The 27,391-nt window shown below is 35.2% G+C and overlaps 1 long non-coding RNA gene across 1 annotated transcript; it reads right to left on the bottom strand.

Annotated features, from left to right (window-relative positions):
- LOC123576070 lies at positions 1 to 27,391 on the bottom strand. Its single transcript, XR_006701149.1, has 3 exons — positions 27,324 to 27,391; positions 12,406 to 12,517; positions 1 to 36 (listed from the first exon to the last, which is right to left on the bottom strand). It is a non-coding gene; the product is annotated as an uncharacterized LOC123576070 (long non-coding RNA).

Here is a 27,391-nt window from a genome sequence, read left to right as displayed (position 1 = left end):
CAACAAAATTAATAGTAGACTTCTGCATTGTATCATCTATATAAATAAAAAGTTTTAAAAGTATTAAATTTTTATAATGTTTGCCAGAAAATATTAGACAGTAATATAATCTTGATGTTTTGTAAGGATTGCTTAAATAAGACACCAAACTATGCATCTCAAGGTCTTTTCATAAAGCAAGGTTGAAACGTTACTCTTAGATCCTTCCTTGTCAATTCCCACAATGTTCACTTGCTCTTCTTAGAACCATCCTGGGGCGCCTGGGTGGCTCAGTTGGTTAAGTGTCCGACTTCAGGTCAGGTCATGATCTCATGGTTTGTGGATCCGAGCCCCGCATTAGGCTCTGTTCTGACAGCTCAGAGCCTGGAGACTGCTTTGGATTCTGTGTCTCCCTTTCTCTATGCTCCTCCCCTGCTCATGCTCTGTCTCTCTCTCTCTCCTTCAAAAATAAATAAGCATTCAAAAAAATTAAAAAAAAAAAAAAGAAATAGAACTATCCTATAAGGGAAAAACAAAACATTTTATTCCCACATCTTTCAACTCCATAGCTCTTTCATATATTTAAAGGGCTTGAAACATTTCCTGAGCTCTGTTGCCTGATCTCCGCAACAGTATATCTACACTGGGGATATTTGGGAGGTCTGAAACCAGTCTCTGATTTTCACAGGTTGCTCTAAAGGAAACATGAATTCATTACCTTTATAGAAGCTTTTTCCTTATTACCTTCAGAAAGGACAGCAAAGGTTAAACCGATTAGTCAATAGAGATATGTATAAGTTACACATAAGAGAGAAGGCCTGTATCTCTTCTGGAGATCTGGTCAGGGCTATGCACTTTATTGCTTTTATTCTCACATTGTCCCTTTATCTCTGAATCCCACTCCAAGGGCAATTGAAAATATATGTGTGTGTTTTTGATGGTCACAAACATTGAGGGGCATTTTTACTTTTAAAAACAGTGAAGAGTTGGTTCACTAGAATATCATTAGTTCCCCCAGAAAGAAATGCTACTGAGATGGGTTGTTAGGAGTTTATGTTTTTCAAAGGTCACAGAGGAACAATTAATGGCCATAGGAGATAAAATTTTAAATCATATGTCTTCCATTTTCTTTTCATGCTTCATAAATGTATGTATAAATGTCTTACTGGCATCCATTAATCTTCATATTATTTACTCTGGCATACTATAAAAGTATTTTTAAAAATGAAATAAAGAATTTTTTTGGTTTTATTGAGATATAATTGATAGATAGCACTTTATATGTTTAAAGTATACAGCATAATTACCAGCAAACATTTATATGGAATGATTACCACAGTAATTTAGTTAGCACTGATCACTTCATATGCTTACTTTCTTTTTCTTGAAATGAGAAATGTTATGGTTTATTTAGTCAGCAGTGTTTATACCATTCGGGAGTGTTAATAAACAATATGTTGTGTGTTACATCGCCAGTACTTATGTTATAACTGGTGGTTTGTACCTTCTAACCAATTTCCTCCAATTTCCCACTCCCTCATCTCTGGTAACCACAAAAATCATCTCTTTTTCTATGAGTTTGGGTATTTTTTGTTTGTTTTTTATTTGTTTTGTTTCAGATTCTGCATATAAGTGGGATGATATAGTATTTGTATTTCTCTGACTTATTTCAAATAGTATACTGTTCTCATAAATGTCAATGTTTCCTATGTTGTCATAAATGTCAGTGTTTCCTCATTTTTTTATGGCTGAATAAAATGTACACATCCCATGTGTACATATATCGGAACAGTTTGTTTCCTATGTGTCTTTGGCTATCGTAAATAATGCTGCTATAGGTATGGGGGTGCATGTATCTCTTTGACATAGTGTTTTCCTTTCCTTCAAATATATTCCCCAGAAGTGGAATTGCTGGGTAATATGATAGTTTTATTTTTAATATTTTGAGGATTTACCACAATGGATGTACCAGTTAGCAATCCTACCAACAGTGCACAAGGGTTCTCTTTTCTCCATATTCTCACCAGCTTTTTTTATAATTTGGTCTTCTCGATAACTGTCCTCCTAACAGTTGTGAGATAATATCTCATTTGTGTTTTCGATTTGCATTCCCTTTATGATTGGTGATAATGCACATCTTTTCATATACCTGTTGGCTATTCATATATCTCCCTTGGAAAAATGCCTATTTTCGTCCTTTGCTGATTTTTAATTAGAATATTTTTTTCTTATCGACACATATGCGTTTTTTAAATTTTTTAAATGCTTATTTATTTTTGAGAGAGAGAGAGAAGGGGAGAGAGAGAGAGAGAGAGAGAGAGAGAGAGAGAGAGAACTCAAGCGGGGGAAGGGCAGAGAGAGAGGGAGACACAGAATCTGAAGCAGGCTCCAAGCTGTCAGCACAGAGCCTCACTCAGGACTCAAACTCATGAACGCTGAGAGCATGACCTGAGCCAAACTCAGACATTTAACCTACTGAACCAACCAGGTGCCCCGAGAGTATGAGTTCTTGTATCATTGCCAAAACATAGATCCAGGAACTTTTTTCCTAGGTATTCTTCTAGGAGTTTTATTGTTTCAGGTTCTCATATTGTTTATTGTTTGAGTTCATTTTTTTTTTGAGTGGTGAGGGATAGAGGTCTAGTTTCATTCTTTTACATATGCATAACCAGTTTTCAAAGCAAAATGTATTGAAGAATCTGTCTTTTCTCTACTGAGTATTCTTGGCTCCCTTGTCAAATATTAAGTAACTATATATGCTTGGATTTTTTTTTCTGGGCTCTCAGTTCTGTTCTATTGGTCTATTTGTCTGTTTTTATGCCAATGCCACATTTTCTTGATTCCTATAGCTTTATAATATAGCTTGAAATAGAAAATATGATGTTTCTAGCTTTGTTCTTAGGATTTCTTTGGCTATTCATGGTCTTTTGTGGTTCTGTATAAATTTTAGGGTTGTTTTTGTACTTCTGTAAAAAAATGTCATTGTAATCTTGTTAGGGATTGCATTGAATCTGTAGATTGCTTTGGTAGTATGGACATTTTAACAATGTTTATTCTCTCATGCCATGGACACAGGGTATCTTGCCACTTATTTGTGTCTTAATTTCTCTCACCAGTATATTGTAGTTTTCAGAGTGGAGATCTTTCACCTCCGTAGTTAAATTTATAGCTAAATAATTTAGAGTTTTGATGCTATTGTAAATGGGATTTTTTAAAATTTATTTTCCAAATAATTTTTTGTATCGTGTAGAAACACTACTGATTTTTGTGTTAATTTTGTATCATGAAACTTTACTGAATATGTTGATTATAGCTAACAGTTTTTGGGGGGAGTCTTTAGGATTTTCTACATATAAAATTATATCATTTGAAAATAGAAGGACTTTTACTTTTTTCTTTCCAGTTCTGATGCCTTTTATTTTTCTTGCCTGAGTACTCTAGGTAGGACTCCAGTACTATGTTGAAGTGGTAAGAATGGGTACCTTTATCTTATTTCTGACATTAGAGGCAAAGTTTCGTAGCTTTTACCACTGAGTATGATGTTAGCTATGTGATTATCATATTTAACCTTTATTATATTGAGGAATGTCCCCTGTATTAAAAATTCATCAATTTTCAAGAGATTTATCATGAATAAATATTGCATTTTGTCAGTTGCTTTTTCTGAATCTATCAAAATGATCATATAATTTTTTTCCTTCATCCTGTTAATGTGATGTTTCACATTGATTTGTGTTGTTGAAATGCTCTTGCATTCTGGAATAAATCCAACTTGATCATGGTGAATAACCTTTGTAATGTTCTGTTGAATTTGGTTTGCTAGTATTTTATTAGGAATTTTTGCATCTGTAGTCATTAGTGATATTGTTCTGTAGTTTTCTGGTAATGTCATTTTCTGGCTTAGTATTAGGGTAGCGCTGGCCTCATAAAATGATTTTAGTAGTGTTTCTTCCTTTTCAATTTTTTTAGAATAGTTTAAGAAAGATGGGCATTAATTTTCCTTTAGATGTTTGGTAAAATTCACCAGTGAAACCATCTGGTCATGAACTTTTCTTTATAGAGGAGATTTTTGATTACTGATTCAATCTCCTTATTAGCAATTACTCTGTTCAACTTTTTAATTTCTTCCTGATTAAGTCTTTGTAGATGATATGCTTCTAAGAAAGTTTCTCTTTCTTCTAGGTTATCCAGTCTGTTGGCTTACATTTGTTCATAGTAACCTCTTACAAATTATTGTATTTGTGGTATCAGTTATAATGTCCCCTCTTTCATTTATAATTAGTGGAAATTGATCCTCTTCCTTTTTTCTTGGTTAGTCTAGCTAAAGTTTTATCAATTTTGTCTTTTCAAAGAACCATCTCTTAGTTTGGTAGCTCCATTGTTTTCTTGTTCTTTATTTATTTCTGCTCTAACCTTTATTAAAATTTTTAAATGTTTATTTATTTGAGAGAGGGAGAGAGAGAGAGAGTGCATGAGCATGAGCAGGTGAGGGGCTAGAGAGAGAGAGACACACACACACACAGAACCCAAAGCAAGCTCCAGGCTCCAGCTGTCAGCACAGAGCCAGAGGTGCGGCTCGAATTCATTAACCATGAGATCATGATCTGAGCCAAAGTCAGACTGTTAACCGACTGAGCCACCCAGATGCCCCTGCTCTAATCTTTATTATATACTTCCTCCTGCTAACAACCTAATCTAGATGTTTCTTGCTATGATTCTCCTCTTAGAATTGCTTTTGTTGCATCCTGTAAGTTTTGGTATGTTGCCATTTTTGTTTTTCTTAAGATCATTTTTTTATTTATCTTTTAATGTCTTCTTTAATCCATTGATGATTCAGAAGATTTACATATATTCCTAAGTTTTCAAATTTTCTTCCTGTTATTGATTTCTAGTTTCATATAATAGTGATATGATTTAAATCCTCTTGAATTTGCTAAGACTTGTTTGTGGCCTAACATATGGTCTAGCCTAACTAAAAAAATGTTTAGTGTGTGCTTGAGAAGCATGTTTATTCTGTGGTTGTTGGATAGAATGTTCTGTATATGTCTGGTAATTCCGTTTGTCTACAGTGTTCAAATATGTTCTTTCCTTATTTCTTCCCTCTCTGGAATGATGAGTCAGTTGTTGAGAGTGAGATTTTAAAGCCCCCAAACTATTATTGTTTTACTATTATTTTCCTCATTTAGCTCTGTTAGGTTTTTGTTTGTTTGCTTTTAAATATGAAATTTATTGTCAAGTTGGTTTCCATACAACACCCAGTGTTCATCCCAACAGGTGCCCTCCTCAGTACCTGTCACCCACCCTCCCCACCCTCCCACCCCCCAACAACCCTCAGTTTGTTCTTAGTTTTTAAGAGTTGCTTATGTTTTGGCTCCCTCCCTCTCTAACCTTTTTTTTTTCCTTCCCCTCCCCCATGGTCTTCTGTTAAGTTTCTCAGGATCCACATAAGAGTGAAAACATGGTATCTGTCTTTCTCTGTATGACTTATTTCACTTAGCATAACACTCTCCAGTTCCATCCACGTTGCTACAAAAGGCCATATTTCATTCTTTCTCATTGCCATGTAGTATTCCATTATGTATATAAACCACAATTTCTGTACCCATTCATCAGTTGATGGACATTTAGGCTCTTTCCATAATTTGGCTATTGTTGAAAGTGCTGCTATAAACATTAGCTCTGTTAGTTTTTGCTTCATGTATTTAGATGCTATGATGTGGGGCATATAAATATTTACAATATGTATAGCTTTTTGTATATTTGTTGTGGGGGGGTGGTCATGGAGATGACATGACTACTGGTTGGCCCATGGGCTAGTCCTGTGTAATTGGGGGCTCTCCACCCTCTTTTCTATGCTTGGAATGTACATTCTTCTTGCCTTCCCCATTCTAAGAAGTTACCCCAAGTATACAGCCTTGACATAGAAAGTGTTGAGTCTATTGGGATGGTTTATATGACTGAACCCATTAAGACCTCTGTATAAACTTTTAAAGTTTGGTAGTCATACACAGAAATCTACTTGTGGGCACTGAAGACAAGTCTCATATGTAAGTTTCCTTCCTTAGTAAATCTGCTACCTATGAATCTTTTTTCAGTTTGTCCATGCCTTCCATATATGGGGGTCTTTTTCAGATTATACCTGGGAAGTTTTCAAGGATGTTGAAAACTAACATGATCGACCCCTTTATCATTACATAATGACTTATTTTTTATTTTTTACCATTTTGAGTTTAAAGTCTATTTCACTTTTTTGTTGTTGGTGTTGTCACCATATGCTTGAAATGTCTTATTTCATCCCTTTACTCTCAGTCTGGGTGTGTCTTTAAGGCTAAAGTAGGTAGCGTATTGTTGGATTAAAAAAAGTCTATTCATCCATTCTATGTTTTTGATTGAATAATCTGTTTACATTTGAAGTAATTTTTGATACGTGAGGATTTATTTTTGCCATTTGTTCATCGTTTTCTATTTCTTTTGTAGATTCTTTGTTCCTTGTTTTTCATCCTGCTATCTTTTATGGGATTTTGATATCTTTTGGTACCAGTAAGCTTTTCCTCTTTATCACATTTTTGTGTAATTACTACATGTTTTCCCCTGTGGTTACCATGTGGTTTACATAAAACATTTTAAGATATTTTAAACTAATAACAGTTTAACTTCAATGGAATTCCTAAACTTTACACTTTCCAATCTACTTTCCCTCACTTCTTTTTTTTTAAGTAGGCTTCATGCCCAGCAGAGAGCCTAACACAGGGCTTGAACTCATGACCCTGAGATCAAGGCCTGAGCTAAGATCGAGAGTCAGGTGCTTAACCTACAGGGCCACCCAGGTGCCCCTTCTCTCACATTTTTTGGTTATTGATGCTATAGTTTACATATTTTTTATACTGTGTAACTAGAGATAGAAAGTGGTAGTTATCGTTACTTTTAATGTTTATTTTTTTAACTTTTAAACTAGAATTATAAGTGGATTATGCACACCCAATACCATGTTACAGAGTCCATATATTTACCATTACCAGTGAGTTTTATACTACCTTCTTGTGTTTTTATCATGTTAATTTGTGTACTTTTACTTCCACACAAAGAACTCCCTTTAGCATTCCATATAAGATAGGTCTAGTAGTGATGAACTCTCTAAGCTTTCATTTGCTTGAAAAAGTCTTTATCTCACCTTCATTTCTGAAGGACCACTTGGCTGGATATAGAATTCTTAGTTGATTTTTTTTCTTTTAATATTTGAATATATCAAACCATTTTTTCCAATTCTGAAAAATTCATGTTGAGAAATATGTAGATAATCTTATGAGGATTCCCCTGTATATAACTTTCCCCTTTTCTATTGCTTTCAAATTTCAAAATTCTTTGTCTTTGACCTTTGGTAAATTAATTATAATGTCTTTGGTTTAAGCCTATTGGAGCTCAACCTATTTGGAGGTCTTTAGGCCTCATGGATCTCAAAGTCTAACTCTTTCTTCAGATTTGGGAAATTTTCAGCCACTATTGCTTTAATATCATTTATATCCATTTCTTTTTCTAGTGTCAATGTGGAATTCCACAATGCAAATATTCTTTCTTTTCATTGTGTCCTATAAGCCGCATAGGATTTCCTTATTCTTTTTCAGTTTTTTTTTTTTCCTTTTTGCTCTTTTGGCTGGATATTTCAAATGTTCTCTTTGAGGTCTTTGATTCTTTCTTCTGCATAGTCGAGTTTGCTCTTAAAGCTCTCTAATAACATTTTCAGTTCAGTCACTATATTCTTCAGCTCTAGGATTTCTGTTTTGTTGGTTGGTTTTTCAATGGTTTCTGTTGGTTGAACTTCTCATTTTGTTTATACATTGTTTTCCTAACTTAGTTGAGTATCCATGTGTTCTTGTAGTTTACTAAACATCTTTCAGAGAATTGTTCAGAATTCTTTGCCTGCCATTTCACAGATCTTTATTTCTTTATGATCAGTTATTGGACCTTTATTAGTTTCCTTTAGTGCTATCATATTTGATTTTTCATAATCCTTGATTCTTTCTTTTGATATCTATGCATTTAAGTAAGTAGTCTCCTCTTCAAGATGTTACAGGTTTGCTTAGGCAGAGACAATTCTTCACCAGTTAACTATTTGGTTTTCTGGGTGTGTCCACTGGTAAATTGGGACAGGTGGGGTTTGTTATCAGGATCTATTTTGGGGCAAGGGAACTGCCCAAGCTCTGAGATTGGAGGTTGGGAGTGTGCTACTGGCTAAAAATGGTTGGAGGGGACTGCTGGCTTCATTTCCTATCCAAGTGAGACCATAGGATGGATGGACTCCACAGTTACCTGAGTTCTCTGGTAGAGACTTTTGAGATAGTTGGGACTGGGTACTACACTTAGCAGTAGGTGGGGCTATAAATTAGCTTTTCTGCCCCAGGGGAGCAGAAGGATAAGACCCAGGGCCTGTACAGCTCAGTTTGGTGATCCAAATCAGGCAAGAAGATGCACATGAGGAAAGCCACTGGATGTGCTCTTGTTCAAGTGCCACTATAAACAGGTCTATCAGCCTCACATGGTCACAACTTCCTGTGTGCCCTGGTAAAATTCCCTAGTTAAGTGGGTCAAGGCTATATTCAGCAATGCATCGGGCTATGAAATATTCTTTTTCTGCCTCAGCTCAGTGGAAGAACCAGCTGCAAGACTGGTAAGATTCTTTGTGGCCTTGACTCGAGCTGACCCATGCCACAATTTCCCTGGCCAAACAGAGCCACTGGCTTTAATTTGCAATCTATCAACTCTGCTTGCCCACTTCTCTGCTTGAGCTTGCTGGGATACACCACTTCCAGTCATTTCTACCAGCCTCCCTGGCCAAACAGGCCAGGAACCACACAAAGAAATAGAGAGGAATGTGATTCAGCTTCTCTGCATGCATGGTATGGGAAGGCCCACTCCAGCTACCTCCTAAAATTTTCCTGAGTAGTCTTTCCAAACAGTAGGGACCAGGAGTTATACTAACAGTATGTGGGGTTATTAATTAAACCCTTTGCGTGGGCATTGTAGGGAACCCATCATGCCTGATACTGACTTTGCTCTGGGAAAGTAGTGCTACCTGCATGTTTCTCAGCTTGAGTGTTGCTGGGCTATCCAGCTTCCAGATGTTCTCAGCAACCCTTATGGTGAGATGGTCCTATGAACTATACCTAATAACCAGTGAATCTGACTCAGCTTCCCTGTCTGGATGGTGGAAGATAAGACTCCAGAGCTGAGGAATCTTCTGGAGGACCCAAATAAGGCAGACCTGTACCTTGCCAAGTTCCCTAGCCAGACTGCAACACTGACTTGATTCTGCAGAGAATCGAAGCTGCTGGTTTGGGTTACGATTTGTGCTCTACAAGTAGGAACTAGATCTGCCAAACCCGAGTGCTATTTGTTGCAAGTCCCTTCCTTCTTCTTCATCACAATCAGATTCCAAGTGTTTGAGGCCCACAGATTTCCCCAGCTATACCTGTGGGACAAGATGAGAGTAGGAAATGCACAAAATGACCCACAATAACTGTGGTGGGGAAGCTGGATGGCCCCTCTTGGCCTCTTTCCCTACTGGAGAAACAATAGGCTCAGAGGAGATCTCTCCACATGGTGCCATGCTGGTCTGGGGGAGTGGCAATGCAGTCTGAATATAGCTGTTCTTACCTTTCCAATGCAATCTGTCTTGTTCTGTATGGTGTAGGTGTATGGTGTAGCAGGAGCATGTTTCAGCTTCACCCCTAGTGTTCTAGGATGTTTCTCAGTGGTGTCTTATCCACAAATAGTCATTGCCTGTCCTTTTGAGGGAGAACAAAGTCAGAAACAACCTATGTTGTCGTGTGTGTGTGTGTGCGTGTGTGTAAACTTTATAGGATGACTTAAGTCTACTAATTGCAATGCTATGAATTATCTTACAGTTATTTTTTTTCAAGGATACTATTACTGTGAAAATATCCACTAAAAGTAAATTTCTTTGTTTAAATATTTTAAAATTAAAAAGGACAAATAGGTGTAAAAGTGTTTGAAAAATTTAATTAGGAAAATACAAGTAGGAAATATAAAAATATAAGTTGGAAAATGTGGCATGTTTTTGCTTATTTCCAATAACTTGGTTATTATTTTTTAATTATTGTTAAAATGGTTTAACCTCTGAAGAATAAATTTGTTTTCTAAGAAAGACACAGAATGAATCTTAATTGAGAATTTAAATAATTTCTAAAAACAGGTCTTGGTGTAGAAATGTTTAACAGATTTTTAAATTGCATCTCAGTATTATGTGTTATCTTGTTTAAAAGTACTTATGCCTCTTTTTGAATCTTGAGTGGTTGTATTGTGGTTCAATTCTGATGCTAATGATATTCATTTTCCAAGGTTGCTATACCAAAATACCACAATATGGGTGGCTTAAAAAACATAAATTTATTTTTTCATAGTTCTGAAGACTGGAAGCCTGAGATCAAGGTCCTGTCAGAGTTAGCTTTCTCTATGGCCTCTCCTTGGTTTTCAGTTTGTCATCCTCTTCTGCTTCTTCAAATGGTCATTTCTCTGGTGTTTAGTCCTCTTCTAAGGACATTTGTCATTTTGGGTTAGGGCACCACTCTAATGGCTTCATTTTAACTTAATAACCTCTTTCAAGATCTTCTCTCCCATCATAATTATATTCTGAGGTAATGGTGGTTGGAATTTCAACATGAATTTTGTGAGGACACAATTCAGCTCATGGCATTCCATTCTTTGGAACCCCCAAGTTCACGTTTATTTTATTTGCAAAATATATCCCCCATACCAATAGCCCTAAGGTCTTAACCCCTTTCAGCATCAATTCTAAGTCTAAAATCTCATCTGAATATAATCTAAAGCAAGTGTAGGTGAGACTCAAGGTACAATTCATCCGGAGGCAAAGTTCTTTTCCATGAGTAAACCTGTAAATTCAGACAAGTTATATTCTTCCAAAATAAAACAATGGCACTGGCATAGGATATTTCTGTCAAAAAACGGAGATATTGGATAGAAGAAAGGAGTTTCCCCAAGCAAGTAAACAACTTAGGGCACATTTCATCCAATTTTAAAACTTAAAAATAATCCTCTTTGGCTTGATGCTCTGTTCCATGGACCCACCTTAGTGGGTGGGCCTTAGTGATGGGCCCACTTTCCTCCCACTGGGGTTACACTGTTGCCCAAACATCCCTGAATAGGCAATCCTACTCCTCAGGCCCTGGGCAGTGGCAGCCTGTTCTCTTGAAAACGAGGTGTTTTCATTCTCTAAAACTAAGGAAGACACTTCTTGTCCCCCAGCCCTTAGTACTGCTTTTTAGGGTCATTCTTCTCTTTTCTTGAAGGATAACATGTTCATGGCCAGAGATAGCTCTAATGACTCATCTTACAGGCTTCCAGAAATCTGACAACCTTCTTCATTTTGTCTCAGCTTTATTTTCTTTAGTCTAAGCAGATAATATATTTGCTGGTATAACTCCATCTCTATCCCTGGCTTCAGCTGAGATGACCAATTAAACTTATGGGTAATCTCTCTATGGAGTTATTGTATAGCCATACACTCTGTGTCCTTTCCAGAGCATGTTTTCTCATTTTTTTTTTGCAATATGCACAAGCTGAGAGTCCTTTTTGCTTAACAATTTCTTCAAGTTATCTTTCTTATGTTGTATTTTACTTTATGTATTAAGGAGAAATCAGGTCATATTTTGGACATGTTTAAAATCTCCTGTGCTAAATATCCAAGATAGTAAATCCTTCCACAAAGCACTAGAGTACAATTCAACTAAGTTCCTTGCTACTTTATAGCAAGAATCATCTTTCCTCCAGTTTCCAATATGTTCCTCATTTTTGTCTGAGACCAGAAGCACACTTAATGTTCCTATTTCTATGGCATTCTGTTCATTATGATGTATGTATCCTTTAAGATGATACATTCTCTATACTGTGCTCTTTCTAAACTCTCAGTAGAATAATATTTAATGTCCATATTTCTACCAACATTTCCTTTAAGGCAACTTAGACTTTTCTAGCATACACCTCAAAACTCTTCCAGTCTCTGGGGCGCCTGGGTGGCTCAGTCGGTTAAGTGTCCTACTTCAGCTCAGGTCATGATCTCATGGGTCCGTGGGTTCGAGCCCTGTGTCGGGCTCTGGGCTGATGGCTCAGAGCCTGGAGCCTGATTCCAATTCTGTGTCTCCCTCTCTCTGCCCCTCCCCTGTTCATGCTCTGTCTCTCTCTGTCTCAAAAATAAATAAACATTAAAAAAATTAAAAAAAAAAACCTCTTCCAATCTCTACCCATCACACAATTCCAAACGCACTGCTATATTTTGAGTCTTTATTACAACAGCAACCCATTTATGATACCAAAATCTGTTCTGTCAGCCTAAGCTATCATAACCACATATCACAGGGCTAGTTAACTTAAACAACAAGTTTAAATTCTCACAGTTCTGAATTCTGGAGGTGCAAGGTCAAGATGCCAGTGGGGTTGATATCTAATGGTTCTCTCCTCATCTTGCAGATAGTGCCCTCTCATTGTGTCCTTTACATGTGTTTCTCTGTGTACACACATGGGGGGAGGGCAAGAGAAAGAGAGAAAGAGATAGTGAGTGCATATCCACTCTGGTATCTCTTCATTTCTTATAAGGAAATCAGTCCTATTGAATAGAAACTCACTATTATGGTTACATTTAACCTTAATTACCTCCTTAGTGACCTGTATCTAAATAGAGTCACACAGAGGTTAGCACTTCAATATATGAATTTTTGGAGGCACAATTCAGTCCACATCAGCCAGATAAAGTATTTCAAAAACAGCATTTGGCATATAATTATGTCCACAAAAATGGAAGTTGCTATTGCTGATGTTGATGTTGCTATATGAATAAAGGTGGTGGCATTCTATTGTTAAAAGAGAAACATGAGTTAGAAATAATTATCACTAGACATTTCCACTTGCTTTTTCCATAATTTACTTTGACAGTTGATTCTCATTGAGGTGAAAAAATAAAAAAAAATATTATTGTATTTGTTTGGTAGGCCTGCCATAACAAAATACTACACACTAGGTGACTTAAATGACAGAACTTTATTTTCTTATTTATGGAATCCAAGAGGTCCAAGTCCAGTGTTGGCAGGTTTGATTTCTCCTGAGACCACTTTCCTTCGCTTGCAGATGACTGTCTTCTTGATGTGCCTTCACATGGACTGTAATCTGTGCTTATACACTCTTCATATCTCTCCAGATTTCCTCATCTTACACAGATACTAGTCACGTTTTATTAGAACCTACTTATACAGTCTCATTTAACATAAATTATCTCTTTCAATGTCTAATCTGTAAATACGGTCACATTATAAGGTACTAGGGTTTAGGGATTCAGCATGAGAATTTTCAGGAGACAAAACTCAAACCACTAAAAATTGTCATATTTGAATACACTGAGTTGAAAAATAGTTACAAAATAAGACTGTATTATCTGCCTTCTTAAAACTATGTATGTATTCTTAGGCAAAAAAAAAACAAAAAAAATAGCAAATCTGGCTTTCGGAAGCTTTACATTTACTTAAGGATCTCTTAGCAAGGCACAGCACATTTGTAAGTAACTTCTCCAAAATTGGACATAAATGAGCCATCAATGAAAATGTTAATCATAGAAGAGAAGGGTGTTTGCATAAGCAGGACAAAAACTAGGTAGGAACAGTGGCTTTTCCATTCTGTATGAGGAAGTTGGAAAGATGCCATTATTATTGCTACAAATTTCAGAGATGTAAAACACATAAGGAATTGCTGAAGAAGATTCAATGATCACATTTATCAAGACACCATTTTAGGTTATATTTATGTATTTAAAAGTTAACTCACTGTTATTCTTTAGTTATTGAGAAATTAGCTAAACCTCTTTTACCAAGAAGCAAGTCCTTATGTTTTATATTTTAAAAAAGTGGGTTCTGAAAACTATGATAGAATTTATGCTTGGGAAGGCTTTGATCATGATAAAATTTCTCTACATAAATGATATCATTGCTTCATTTATTCACACAGTATTTATCAGGTACCTTTTGCCAGTCACTGATCTAGGCCCTTGGAATTCATTCATCAGTAAAGGAATAAAAATGTCTTCTATTTTTTTTAATGTTTATTTATATTTGAGACAGAGGGAGACAGAACATGAGTGGAGGAGGGACAGAGAAAGAGGGAGACACAGAATCTGAAACAGGCTCCAGGCTCTGAGCTGTCAGCACAGAGCCCGATGCGGGGCTCCAACCCACAAATCATGAGATCATGACATGAGCCCAAGTCAGACGCTTAACTGACTGAGCCACCCAGGCGCCCCAAAATGTCTTCTATTTTTGAAGATGTTGCATTGTATCTTGGAAAGAGTACAACACAAATTAACATAAGAAGTAATATAAGAAATATGTTAAAAGAGAAAAATGCAGGTTAAGAGAGATGGGGAATGATCAATGGAAAAGTGGGTAAGGGATAAATGGCAATATAAAATTTTGTAGTCAGGAGAAGCTACCCTGAAATGTAAGAGTGAGAACTTATCCTTAGGATAAGTGAACAAAGAGATTTAGAGAAAAACAACCCTAAAGTGAGAGTATATTCAGCTTCCTGAAAATCCTGAAGTCCATCAACCGGAATAAGATGTTGTACATACACATGGAATAAGAATTTGACCTCAAAATGTTTCAACATTATACTGGACCAGAGATTAAAAGCATGACTCTCTCAGTGCATCTACCTTCATTTTTAATTTTGAATAAGCAAAGGCTAGAGCAAGAAAATCAACCATCATCACTTGTGTTTTGGCAAAGACTCAAAGGTAGAGTAGAAAGCTTTACAGTAGGAAACAGAAGGAAAGCTTCAGTTATTTAATTGGAGATTGTTGGCATGGAAAAGTTGTAGAAAGGCAAACTTGCTGAAGGGCAGCCCATGTAATTTGGTTTTATGTGCATATTTGATTGCTTTGGTAGAAGTAGGACAGAAATTGGCAAAACTTTGTAATCAATCACATCCTGGCCATTTGAGGCCAATTATTTCAGGGGTTATTGCTTGGCTTCCTGGATTGTTATTTGAAATAGCAGTCTAAACTCCTAGCCTGAATTCCTGGGGTGTTCACTGTAGCTAAACAACGGTGGTATCTGGGGAGTTTACCATAGGTTGTTGGTCAGGGTTCTGTTTTTTATATAAAGTATGGCTATTGTCTGTTTGTAATTTCCCAAGCCTTCAATCACTTCTTAATTGGGCCTTTGCTACACTCCCTGATGGGAATCCACTAGAGTCAGTATCATTATGCCTTTATGTCTGATAATGGCAGCCACACCAAGAATACCAAGGTCCAAGTCAACCATCATCTCATAGACTATGTGTCCCTTATTCTTTTCTCATTATTTCCCCTTTTATAGCTTCTTCCCCACCTCCCATTTCTATTACACTCTGTAATTTATGATTCATTATCAGCAAAACCCTATACATTTTTAGTTTTTCTCCATATATTTCTTTCATTCTTACTTTCTTGCACTAATAAAAACCTGACTTTCCCCTAAGGACACTAATTCTCCTCAAACCCTCTCAAGTGGCAACTCTAAGTAGCTCCTTTGAAACTAATTTTTCTCCCTTGGGGGAAAACACACACACAAGCTTAATTTTGAATCTAATAGAATAAGATCATTGCCTACTAATTCTTGTTGTTGCAGTCATCCATTAACCCTTGCATATTTCCCCCTTTTTCATGATTTTCATTCCTAGATCAATCTACTTTCTCCAGCACTACTACTATCTTAATTCTTGGTATGTTAGGAACATAGTAGACATGTGTATGATGCATCTAAAGTCCAGCCTTTCCATACCTTGGAATTCCTTTCTTCTAAAAGTCTTGTACTTGAATCTTCTCAGTCCCTTACTTGCAGATACATCATAACCAATAAATTGTCAGTATTAATCACAATAATCCCTCTATAATTGTAACTTTATACATCCAACTCTCTGACCACCTTCTATCATTTCAGCTCATTCCTTATAATAATTAACTCCCCAGAAATCCTTTATAATTCAGTGACTATCAAGGCAGTTACCTTCATACAATTTCAATGTTTCTCACCTCCTGTGTGTCTACAGCCCTCTAGTTTAAATTTCATGGTCCATAATTATAAACACTATGTTCATACACTTAATTCCCTTGATTTTTTTCTCATACCATTATTATGTATTAGCAAAGCAGAATTTTGGCTGAAACTAACTTTGCATCTAATCTGTATCTGCCTCATGGACTATAGACTGAAAAGCTGTCAGATTATTTTTTAATAAGAACATATATGTTGTGTAACGGCCCTTAAATGTTCTTTTATTTGATTCACACTTTATCCTCCCCAACATTCCAGTTTTCTGTCAGGTTTTCTTTTTGTCCAAAATATTATATGTTATTAATAATTTTGCTCTATGCTGTTCAAGTCATCTTTCAAAAAATGTGAGATTCTAGGAAATCAAATTATCAATGACAGTTGTTGGTTCTGCCACTACTTTTTGTGACATTGGAGAAGTTATTTAATTTTTGTTCATAAAATGAGTATAACAGTAGTTCATGTGAGGGTTTAGTGTAATATCTTGACAAATGTTAGATTTTACTAATTCTACAACTCTTACTATTCTTGTAACTATTATTGCCTTGTCACTGCAAATATTATCAAATATAAGGATTTGTAGTATTCATCAAAAACTTAAGGAGATGGTTTGTATTTTAGTTGGCTGGGCCTGACATAGAAAATGCCACAAACTGGGTTCCTTGAAACAGAGACATTCATTTTCTCACAATTTAGAAGGCCAGAAGTCCAAAATGAAGATGTTGGTAGGTGTGATTGTTTCTGAGAGCTCTCAGACTTGCAGAGGATCGTCTCACCACGTCCTCACATGGTCTTTCCTTTGTGTTTTTAAATCCTTGGAGGTACTTTTTTGCGTCCAAATTTTCTTTTTCTTTTTCTTTTTTATAAAGACACCATCATATTGGATTAGGATACACTTTATATATATTTTTTAATATTTTTTTAAGAGAGAGAGAAACAGAATGTGAGCGGGGTAGGGGGCAGAGAAAGAGGGAGATACAGAATCTGAAGCAGGCTCCACTCTGTGAGCTGTCAGCACAGAGCCAGATGCGAGGCTCAAACTTATGGACCACGAGATCACGACCTGAGCCAAAGTCAGACACTTAACTGAATGAGCCATCCAGGTGCTCTGGAATATGATACACTTTAAAACGTTCATTATAAGTTAATTCTTTAATGTCTGTATCTCTGTAATCAGTAATATTCTGAAGTACTGGAATTTAGGGCTTCAACATATAAATTTGGCTGTGGAGACAAAATTCAGCCATAACGTTTTGAATCATGTTTTTCCTCAGAGCAATATCTTCTTATAAAATCACAACTAAAGTGCACGTATAATACCTAAGTCTGGTTATTTACAAGTAGCACTGTCCTTTCCAAAAAGTATGCACATCCAAAGATTCTAGAGCTAGATCCCCTGTCTTTAGTGTAACAAAATTAAAAAAAAAATAGCCTACCCTACCTCTGTCTAACCTGAAAATGTCACCAGTTCCATTCTATTCTTTTAAGTACATGCCCTACTCTACTCCTTTGATCAGAGCTTCCCTGGATCAGGGCCAAATTTGCAAGATTTCCATGAAGCGCTTCTCTGATTCTCACCACATCCTGCTTGTGCTAATACATGTATTCTAAATATCCTGTCACTATTGTAATTCTCAATTCCTGCTTGGCAGTAACATCATACAATTTAGCATTAACTTTCTTTTTAGTAACATATTGAAACTGAGAGTGATAACTTTCCACTGAACCTTCTTAGAATAATATATAAAATTAGAAAAGTCTAATCTCTGTTCCCCCCCCCAAATAGCAATGACTGTTTTCATTAAAATTGTGGCAACTACTTTTAGAGCCCAGAGAGTATTCAAAGGAAATAGGATTCACAAATATAACCCCAAATAAAATGATTAGACATATCACAAATATACCATTTCAGTTCTTTTTTTTTTTTTGAGACAGAATTATTTTTGAGGCAATTTTTCAGATATACACATATTCCTGATCTATAAATTGCATCTTCTCTAAGATTACTTACCCTGATATTCTTCTTACTTCAGAGGAAGATTGACCTTTAAGGCTTTGTCACCTTGTTATTGACCTTTTGAACTCTAGTGCTATTTTTCTTGTCTATTCACTTTCTCCCTTCTCAGTGTTTTTTCCTCAGTCAATCTACATATTAGTCTTTCCCATGTTAAAAAAAAAATAAAAGGAAAAGAAAAAGAAAAAATACTTTCTTTGAAACTATCTTAACCACAATGTCATGCCCCTGTTTCTTCCCTTTCTTGATAAAACTCAGTGACTGAAACAGTTAATATCGATGTCTCTATTTCCACCTCATTCCCCAATGCATTAAATCTGGTCCATATCTCTATGACTACATAGAAAGAGCTTTTGCTACAATTACTAATGAATTCCTCATCAATAAATCCAATCCCTGGGTTTTGTTCTCATCCTACTTAATCCTGCAGCAGTATTTGGCACTGTTAGATACACTCTTCTTTAAATCTTCTCTTTCACTACAGAGAGTTTAATTTTTACATTTTTTTTCTTTGCCTGTACTTTTTCTCACTTTTAATATTATGTTTCTCTATCTCTCCTAAAAACTTATTTCCCATTGATATGTTTTGAAACTTAGCTATTATTACATTGTACAGCCCGCCTACCAGGCAATCTCATTTATTACGGAGACTTTATTATCCATAGAAAGAAATCATTAATATAAGTTTGATAGAGACATGGTCTGTCTATGTTTATTTACCTCTATACTCATAGTAACTATTTGAGCCTCTATAATGGAATATTTTATTTAATAAATGTTATCTTAAATTTAAAATCTCTACATATTTGTAGATATCTACTACATATCTTTATTTGCAGTTTCCACAAGTTGCTCAAACTTAGTAATAAAATACCTTGTACTGCATGCCATGTCACTTTACCCATTCATTTATTTGTATATTAAATACATATTTAATAAGTTTATACTTTGCACCAGGCACAGGTTACAGTAATAAATAGATAAAAATTCCTACCATAATGGAATTTACATTACAGGGAAGTAAACAAAAGATAAACAAGTAAATATCTAGAGGATTGAGTATTCATAAACATTAAGAAATATATCAAGAAGAGATCAGTCCTATCATGTATGTAAAAGGAATCTAATTTATGCAAAACTATAGGTAAATACTTTAAGGACTTGGGTGGCTTCTTTTTAACTCTCATATATCGGTGGGATGTACAAGCAAATACAACAGTCTTGATGTAGGTGTTTACTTGCCTATATTTGGTGAAGATCAAAGAGGCGAGTGAGGCAGGGAGAAAAATTACTAAGGAGAAAGTAATAGAAGTTGAGGTCAGAGAGGTAACAAAAGGAACAGTTTATGTAGGGCTTTGAAAAACTGAAAAATAAAAAAAATGAAATAATCTAATTTTATTATTGTCTACATTTTTAACAAGGCCATGGGTGATATTTGGCAAGATTATGAGGAACATGTACGGTGTTTGTTCATTTATTTGTTTGTTTTGCCAACTGCCATTGATAAATAATGTCTATATACATTCATTAGATGAAACAGTTATACTCTAATTCTATGGACTTCTAATGTGTTGGTTGAGAAATACAGTAAGGATACTGCAAAAGACCCTGAATAGCCAAAGCAATCTTGAGAAAAAGGAACAAAACTGGAGGTATGACAATCCTACATTTCAAGATATACTACAAAGCTGTAGTAATCAAAACGGTATGGTAATGGCACAAGAATAGACACCTAAATCAGTGGAATGGAATAAAATAAGGAGCCCAGAAATAAACCCATGATTATATGGTCAATTAGTTCTTCACAAAGAAATCAAGAATATGCAATGGGAAAAAATATCTTCAACAAATAATGTTGGGAAAACTGGATAGCTACAGGCTTCCCTTTCTTATACCATAAAAAAAAAAAAAAACCTCAAATGGATTAAGGACCTAAATATGAGACTTGAAACCATAAAATTTCCTGAGGAGAGTACAGGCAGTAATTTCTCTGACTTCAGCTGTAGCAACATTTTTCTAGACTTGTCTCCTGAGGGAAAAGAAACAAAAGAAAATATAAAGTATTGGAACTACATCAACATAAAAAGCTTCTGCACAGAGAAAGAAACAACATAACTAAGATGCATCCTACTTAATGGGAGAAGATATTTTCAAATGACATATCAAATAAAGGATTAGTAACTCCACACACACACACACACACACACACACACCTTAATAATCTAATTAAAAATAGGCAGAAGACATGAACAGACATCTTTCTGAAGAAGACATACAGGTGGCCAACAGACACATGCAAAGATGTTCCTCATCACTCATCATCAGGGAAATGAAAATCAAGGTCACAATGAAATATCACCTCACACCTTTCAGAATGGCTAAAATCGAAGGCACAAGAAACAAGTGTTGGCAAGGATGTGAATAAAAGGAACCCTAGTGCCCTGCTGGGAATGCAACCATGTGCAGCCATGTGGAAAATAGTATGGAGGTTCCTCAAAAAATTTAAAATAGAATTACCATATAATCTAGTAAATGCCCTGCTGGGTATTTACCCATTTTTGAAAACACTAATTTGAAAAGATATATGCACCACCACATTTATTGCAGCATTATTTACAATACCCAAATTATGGAAGGAGCCCAAGTGTCTATCATTAGATGAATGGATAAAGAAGTTATATATGTATATATATATATATATATATATATATATATATATATGCATATATATACACACATACATACACACATATGTACATATATACATATAGACACATATATACATATATATATATATATAGAATATTACTCAGCCATAAAAAGGAATGAAATCTTGCCATGCACAACAACAAGGATGGATCTATAGAGTATATGCTAAGTAAAACAAGTTAGAGAAATACAAATATATCATTTCACTAGTATGTGGAATTTAAGAAACAAATGAATAAAGGAAAAAAGAGAGAAACCAAAATCCAGACTGTTAACAATAGAGAAGAAACAGATGTTTACCAAAGAGGACTTGGGTGAGGGATAGGTGAAATAGGTGAATGGGTTAATTATCTTGATGGGCACTGAATAATGTATAGAGTTATTGAATCACTATATTATACAAAGGATAATATAATTCTGTATCTTAACTATACTGGAATTAAACATAAACTCATTCATTTAAACATTGATAGGTTTCAGTACAGTGAAATTATTATTCTTGAAACATAATTTTTTCATTCTTTTGTTATGATAGTTCCTTACTTCAATGCCCTTTTGTCATAATAGGATGCATGAGAAAAAGTGTCTTGTCTGGTCTCATCTTTAATATTTCCTGCTGTGATTCTGGAATCAGTCATACCTCCAAAACCCCTTTGTAATAAATGATGTTACAAGGTCACAACAGCTGCTATGTTCTCATTTTTTGTCATTTTCAGTGGATACTGCTGGGAGTATAAAAGTTTGTGTGTGTGTGCATATGTGTGTATTTGAATTTGAATTATCATATATGTGTATATATCATATTGAATGGTATTATATGTACATTCCAATCAAATTCAAGAATAAATGCTTACTTACATTTCTTTTCTATATTTGCATCTCCTTTATCCCACACTGAAATTTATGATGGTCAAGAATGATGGACATGATAGAATTCAAATATCCCAAATTATTCATTTGCTCTGTCCTATTATACCCACATAAAAGTCTCAGAATAACAATAATAACACTATCACCAATATAACTTCTTTAAAATAAAACTTGTGCACACTCATTGACCATTCTTTTATTATTTTCATAATTAAATTCTGTGTATATTGTTACACCATGTAGCTATTACAACACTTACACTCCTTCTGTCCCTCTTATTTCATATTTTCTCTTAATTATATATGTACCAATATATTTAATGCTGCCTATCAATACTTGATGCCTATGTCTTTCCAGCAATTTTGGTTGTCTAAAATTTATTTTAAAAAGAATTATTATAACAATGTACTTCATAAACTTGCATGTTGGTTTGTGTTCTTTTTGCTTATAGTGATTTGCTAGATATAAAATTGTTGCCTCACACTTTCTGTATATCTACAGACCATATGGTCTTCTATCATTTCTTATCTCTTTCCTGATTAATTTGAACCTGCTTAGATAGTTTCTCAATTTAGGGCCCTGCCCAAGAATGGCATATAAGTTTGAAAGTTAATAGGAATAGAATGCTTCAGTCCTTGGTCGTTTTTACCACAGGCCTCTTGAAGTCACCTGGTATTATCAGTCCTTTGTCATGTTTAGCTGCTCTTTTCAAATTTTCCTGCTACATTCTTTTCAGTGAATGTTTGTTAATGTTGGTGTTCTGGTCACAAATCCATCAGAGACTGTTTCTTTACTTCCTTACTTTGCTTCCTACAAAGATATTGACACAATGAAGATTTTATGGTTGTTGGTGGTTTATTCTCATCTTTTGGAACTTCGGGATAAGTGTGCATGCTTTCTCATCTACTTTTGTTGAAAATATTGCCCATATTTCTGATTTCTAGTTTCTCTGTCTGAAAATTAACTCTCATAACCATCATCTTGCCATAATTTTCTCCAGTGAAATTACATTCGACTCTGAGCCTCCACTTTGTATTATTAATGTCAGCTTTTGACATCTAAGGGTAACTTTGGACAGTTAAAAAAGTATTGAAGTAACTTGAGTATTCAATTCATATTCCTATTTTAAGGCAGCACATTTAAAATCTGATTTCCATATAATTCATTCAAAAATACCCAAAAGATCTTGTCATTTTAATTAGTAACACAATAATTTTATATAAATTATAAACCATTGTTTTTATAGGGAATTTTATTAATGCTGCCTCTAGGTAATTCACATAGACTAATCCTTAAATAGTTCCATTTGCAATCTTTTATTTATTTATTTATTTATTTATTTATTTATTATTTTTTATTTATTTTAGAGAGAATCTGAGCTGGGGAGAGGGGTAGGGGGAGAGAGAGAGACTCTTAAGCAGCTTCCTGCTCAGAACAGAGCCCTATGCTGGGGTTGTTTCCCATGACCCTGGGATCATGATCTGAGGTGAAATTAAGAGCCAGATGCTCAACTAACTGAAGCATCCAGACACCTCCATTTGTAATCTTAACCAATAAAATTTCTGTAAACAGGTTGAGCTATAACAGAAATTTAATATTTATTCCTTGTTAGTACTATAGATAGCCAACTGAGAAATCTTATATCCAGGAAGACAATCCACATATTCAAATACTTAACTATACTTAACTTTTATAAGTCTCTCAAGGAAACTTACTAAATCTAATGAAGCTAATTTACATACAAAAAGTTTATAAAAGCTTTCAGGTGTGCTTCAAATTTAGTTAAATTATCTGATATATTTCTACCTAAAACTCAAGTTTAGAAAAATTATACTTTTCAATTAGAATCAAAATATTTCTCTTTATCTAATGCCCCTTCCCTTCAAAATTATAATCATTTTAATGCTAAACATATCATTTCTAATTTTAAAATAAAATTATCGTTAGTTATAATTAAATTTGTTTTATTTCACTTAATTATAAATCATTACAGGGTTGAAAACATAGGTGTTTGTTAAGGGAAGGATCAAAATTTGATATCTTCAAAAAGTTCGATTATTGAATAAGTAATTCATGACCATAAAATCTCAGATGGGCTGAGGACATATGTTGATCACAATTTTAGACTAAATTTCAGAACTGAAGCTAGTATATAATGTGTATGATTTATTCTGATTAGAAATATTGAGTAGTTCTTATAGTCATTATCACAGAATGTCTATATTTTATAGACTGTGAATGGAGTGTCTCAACTTGGGTCTTCTAAGTTCAGATGTTAACTGTTTTAAAATTTATATTTTGATGAGTTTAACAGATGTGTATGTCTGTGGAACAACAGCCATCATATAGATATAGAACATTTCTATCATGTACAAACGTTCCCTCATATCACTTTGTAGTCAGTGTACTTTAAGTCAGGACCAGGTAGCAACTGATCTGCTTTCTGTCATTTATACATGTTTGGATTTTCTATTACTTTATATAAGCCTCATCATATAATATGCGCTTCTTTCTATCTGCTTTTTTTTCATTCAGCATAAGGTTTGAGAACTATTCATCTTGTGACATGTACTATTTGTCCATTCTTCTTGATCACACTATAGTGTCCCATTATATATGTTAAACACAATTTGATTACTTGTTCATGGATAATTCAGTTCTTTACAGGTTGGGGCTAGTATGAGTAAAGTTGCCATGAACATGTATGTACCAGTCCTTATGTGGGTATGTATTTTTATTTCTTTTGGGTAAGTACATTGGAGTGAATTGTTGGGTTGCATAGTAGGTACTATTTTGTTGCATAGTAAATGTATCTCATGCATTATGACTGAGTGGTTGCAATTTGTAAGCTGTACTGATATTTTAGGTTCCTAGATGGATGAGTAGCCCAGCATCTGTTATCGTATCATAAGTATTACCATTTGAATGTTGCCAAAAAGTGACTTTTTCTGGCCTTGGTATTTTGTTTAACTAGTAAAACATAAATCCCTTCAAAAGGAAATGGTAACAAAACATAATATGTTAACAATTTTCACTTTACACAAGTAAAAGGCAACAGCAAACATAGTTTGATAAAATAGTTATCAAATAGTGATACACCTGAATTTAAACCACTATCATGACATAAAATAAAGGAAAGTCTGAATTACAGTGCATCTGAAAATTGAAGCTTGCAGGTATTTCCCTAAAGACAAAAATGACAGAAGAGTCAGTGGCCTGATAATTGCACCCCAGGAAGATCAAAGACCTAAAAGATAAAAAGGGATCCTCTCACAGAGCCTAAACCGGTCCTTCAGGACAGTGATTGACAAAATCATTCTTCACCTCAGACACACTTTGGGAAGATAATGAGGTCACCAGAGAGGACTGGCATGTTTCTTGGATTTCGTATAAAGGGTTCTGAGAATAGAATTTCCTGGGAGCACTTAATCCACACCCTTACCTAAACCATAGTAACACACGATTTCACTTATAAAATTATTCTGCATTGAATATATTTATTTTGAGGTATCTAGGCAGAATATTTATGTACAAATAATATCAAATATATTAGTAATTGAAATGCCGTGCTTTTATGTCTAGACCCTTTATCCTCTGATGAAGAAACTGCCATGTATCACTAAGAAATGGATCCAGAGTACTGAGTTTAATGGGGTGAATGAATAAGAAATTGGGTAGTCTTCTGTAGTGAGATGGTGAGTGTGTGTGTGTGTGTGTGTGTGTGTGTGTGTGTGTGAGAGAGAGAGAGAGAGAGAGAGAGAGAAAGGAAGAAAGGATAGTGAAGCAAATATTTAGAGATGAGAAGTATGAAACACAGTGATTAGTTTTACCAAATATTTCCAGAAGTTATGTTTGACATGTGGTTTTGTTTACACAGTACAACAGGAGCATAAATGATACATGTTATTTCCAGGAAGAAGGTACAATAGGCAGTTCCTGACTTGCCCCATTTAGAATGGAGTTTATGGATAGCTTTTATCTCCCATTGAAATACTGAGAAAAAGAAAATTACAGCAGATCAGATGTTGCTAACCAATTTAATATCAAATTATAGCAGTATGGTATGAAATCTAGAATCCTTCCATGGCAACATTTAAGGATATCTTCATCTCCTGGAGGGCAGAGTGTGTTAAAAAATTAGCACAAGATATTATTATGAGAATAATGAAATTCAAAATCCTGACAAGTCTTTGGGGAAAAAAATAGTACTGTATTAGAGAAAAAGTGAAAACCTGAAACATAGGATGGAGACGTTTAGGTAGATTCTCCTAAGAACCTTGAACATCCAGATTTCTTAACCATATGGGCCAACAGGGTTGTCTAGCTTCCCTTACTATAGGTGAGCAGATTCCCTTTTCTTGTCTACTGTGAAAATGAGACACCCGAGTGAGATGCCTTTAAAGGTGTTTTTTCCTTCCTCCACATTCTCTTATTCCTTTGACTCAAATAATTTGTAAAGTAGACAAGTAGCATCAGCTTCAACTACAAATATACTGGAAATGACAATTCTTGGGGCCCATCCCAATGGAGAAAGGGCCATCAATCTATATTTTAACAAGCCTTCTAGGTATTTCTGATGCACTGCACAGTTTGAGAACTTCTGTTTTTTTTTTTTTTTTCTTTTAATTTTTTTTTCAACGTTTATTTATTTTTGGGACAGAGAGAGACAGAGCATGAACGGGGGAGGGGCAGAGAGAGAGGGAGACACAGAATCGGAAACAGGCTCCAGGCTCTGAGCCATCAGCCCAGAGCCTGACGCGGGGCTCGAACTCCCGGACCTCGAGATCGTGACCTAGCTGAAGTCGGACGCTTAACCGACTGCGCCACCCAGGCGCCCCTGAGAACTTCTGTTTTAAACTAGTAAATTGAGAATAATTGTCTGTTCTTTGGAGGGGGAGGAATAAAGAAGCTCCTGGCTCAGGTCACTCCATGGCTAACATATCCTGGCAGAAAATGGGAGAAATGCCTGGGAATGAATTTTTAGGGAGTTGAATTGGAGTTGGGACATAGAATATATAACTGGATAGTGGATACTTTTTGGTGTGGGATTTTGCTTATGATTTAAAAAGCCTGGAATGATTCCTAAAATTCTTCTGGATTAGTTCCTAGAAACTTGAAAAAATATGGCATATAGTAAACAAGGTGCAAATTTTGGACATGCTTTGAAAAAAGACTGAAGGAGGGTCAAAATATGCATTTAGTGGAGCTATTTTTAAAGGTAATCCAGATAAACTACCATCTGACCATATTCCCAGGAGAGAATTGTCTAAGGCAGCCAGAGCTGGACATTAGGTTAAAGCATCAAAGACAGATTTTATTCAATAGTTATTGTAATGGGGGACAGAGTATAGAACTGAGGTGAATTCTGAGTATAGCAAAGGAGTGGTGTGAGATGTCCATGGATGGAAAATTATTTAAAGGAGACATAGGGTAGGATAATTTTTGATAAACCAACTTAATAGGATTCTTGCTGAAGGCAAACTAGGGTGATGAAATATCAAGTTTGAGGGAATGGCATAACAGGATTCTTTGCTAAGACTGGGCTGAGTGTGTCAAATATAGGACAAGGGCCAAGGTTGAGGTCTGGTAGAGAATAAGGATCAGAGGAACCTGACTAAAGTTTGATCAGGGAGAATCTTCTTTACCTAATTGATAATTCAAAGGTAGCTGTCTCCAGTAGATCAGGGTTGATGGAATTGGGAGTGTAATCCTG

Source organism: Leopardus geoffroyi, chromosome C2 (genome assembly GCF_018350155.1).
Source record: "Leopardus geoffroyi isolate Oge1 chromosome C2, O.geoffroyi_Oge1_pat1.0, whole genome shotgun sequence".
In the NCBI taxonomy this organism is placed as follows: Eukaryota; Metazoa; Chordata; class Mammalia; order Carnivora; family Felidae; genus Leopardus; species Leopardus geoffroyi.
This window is presented reverse-complemented; position numbering and strand designations above follow the sequence as displayed.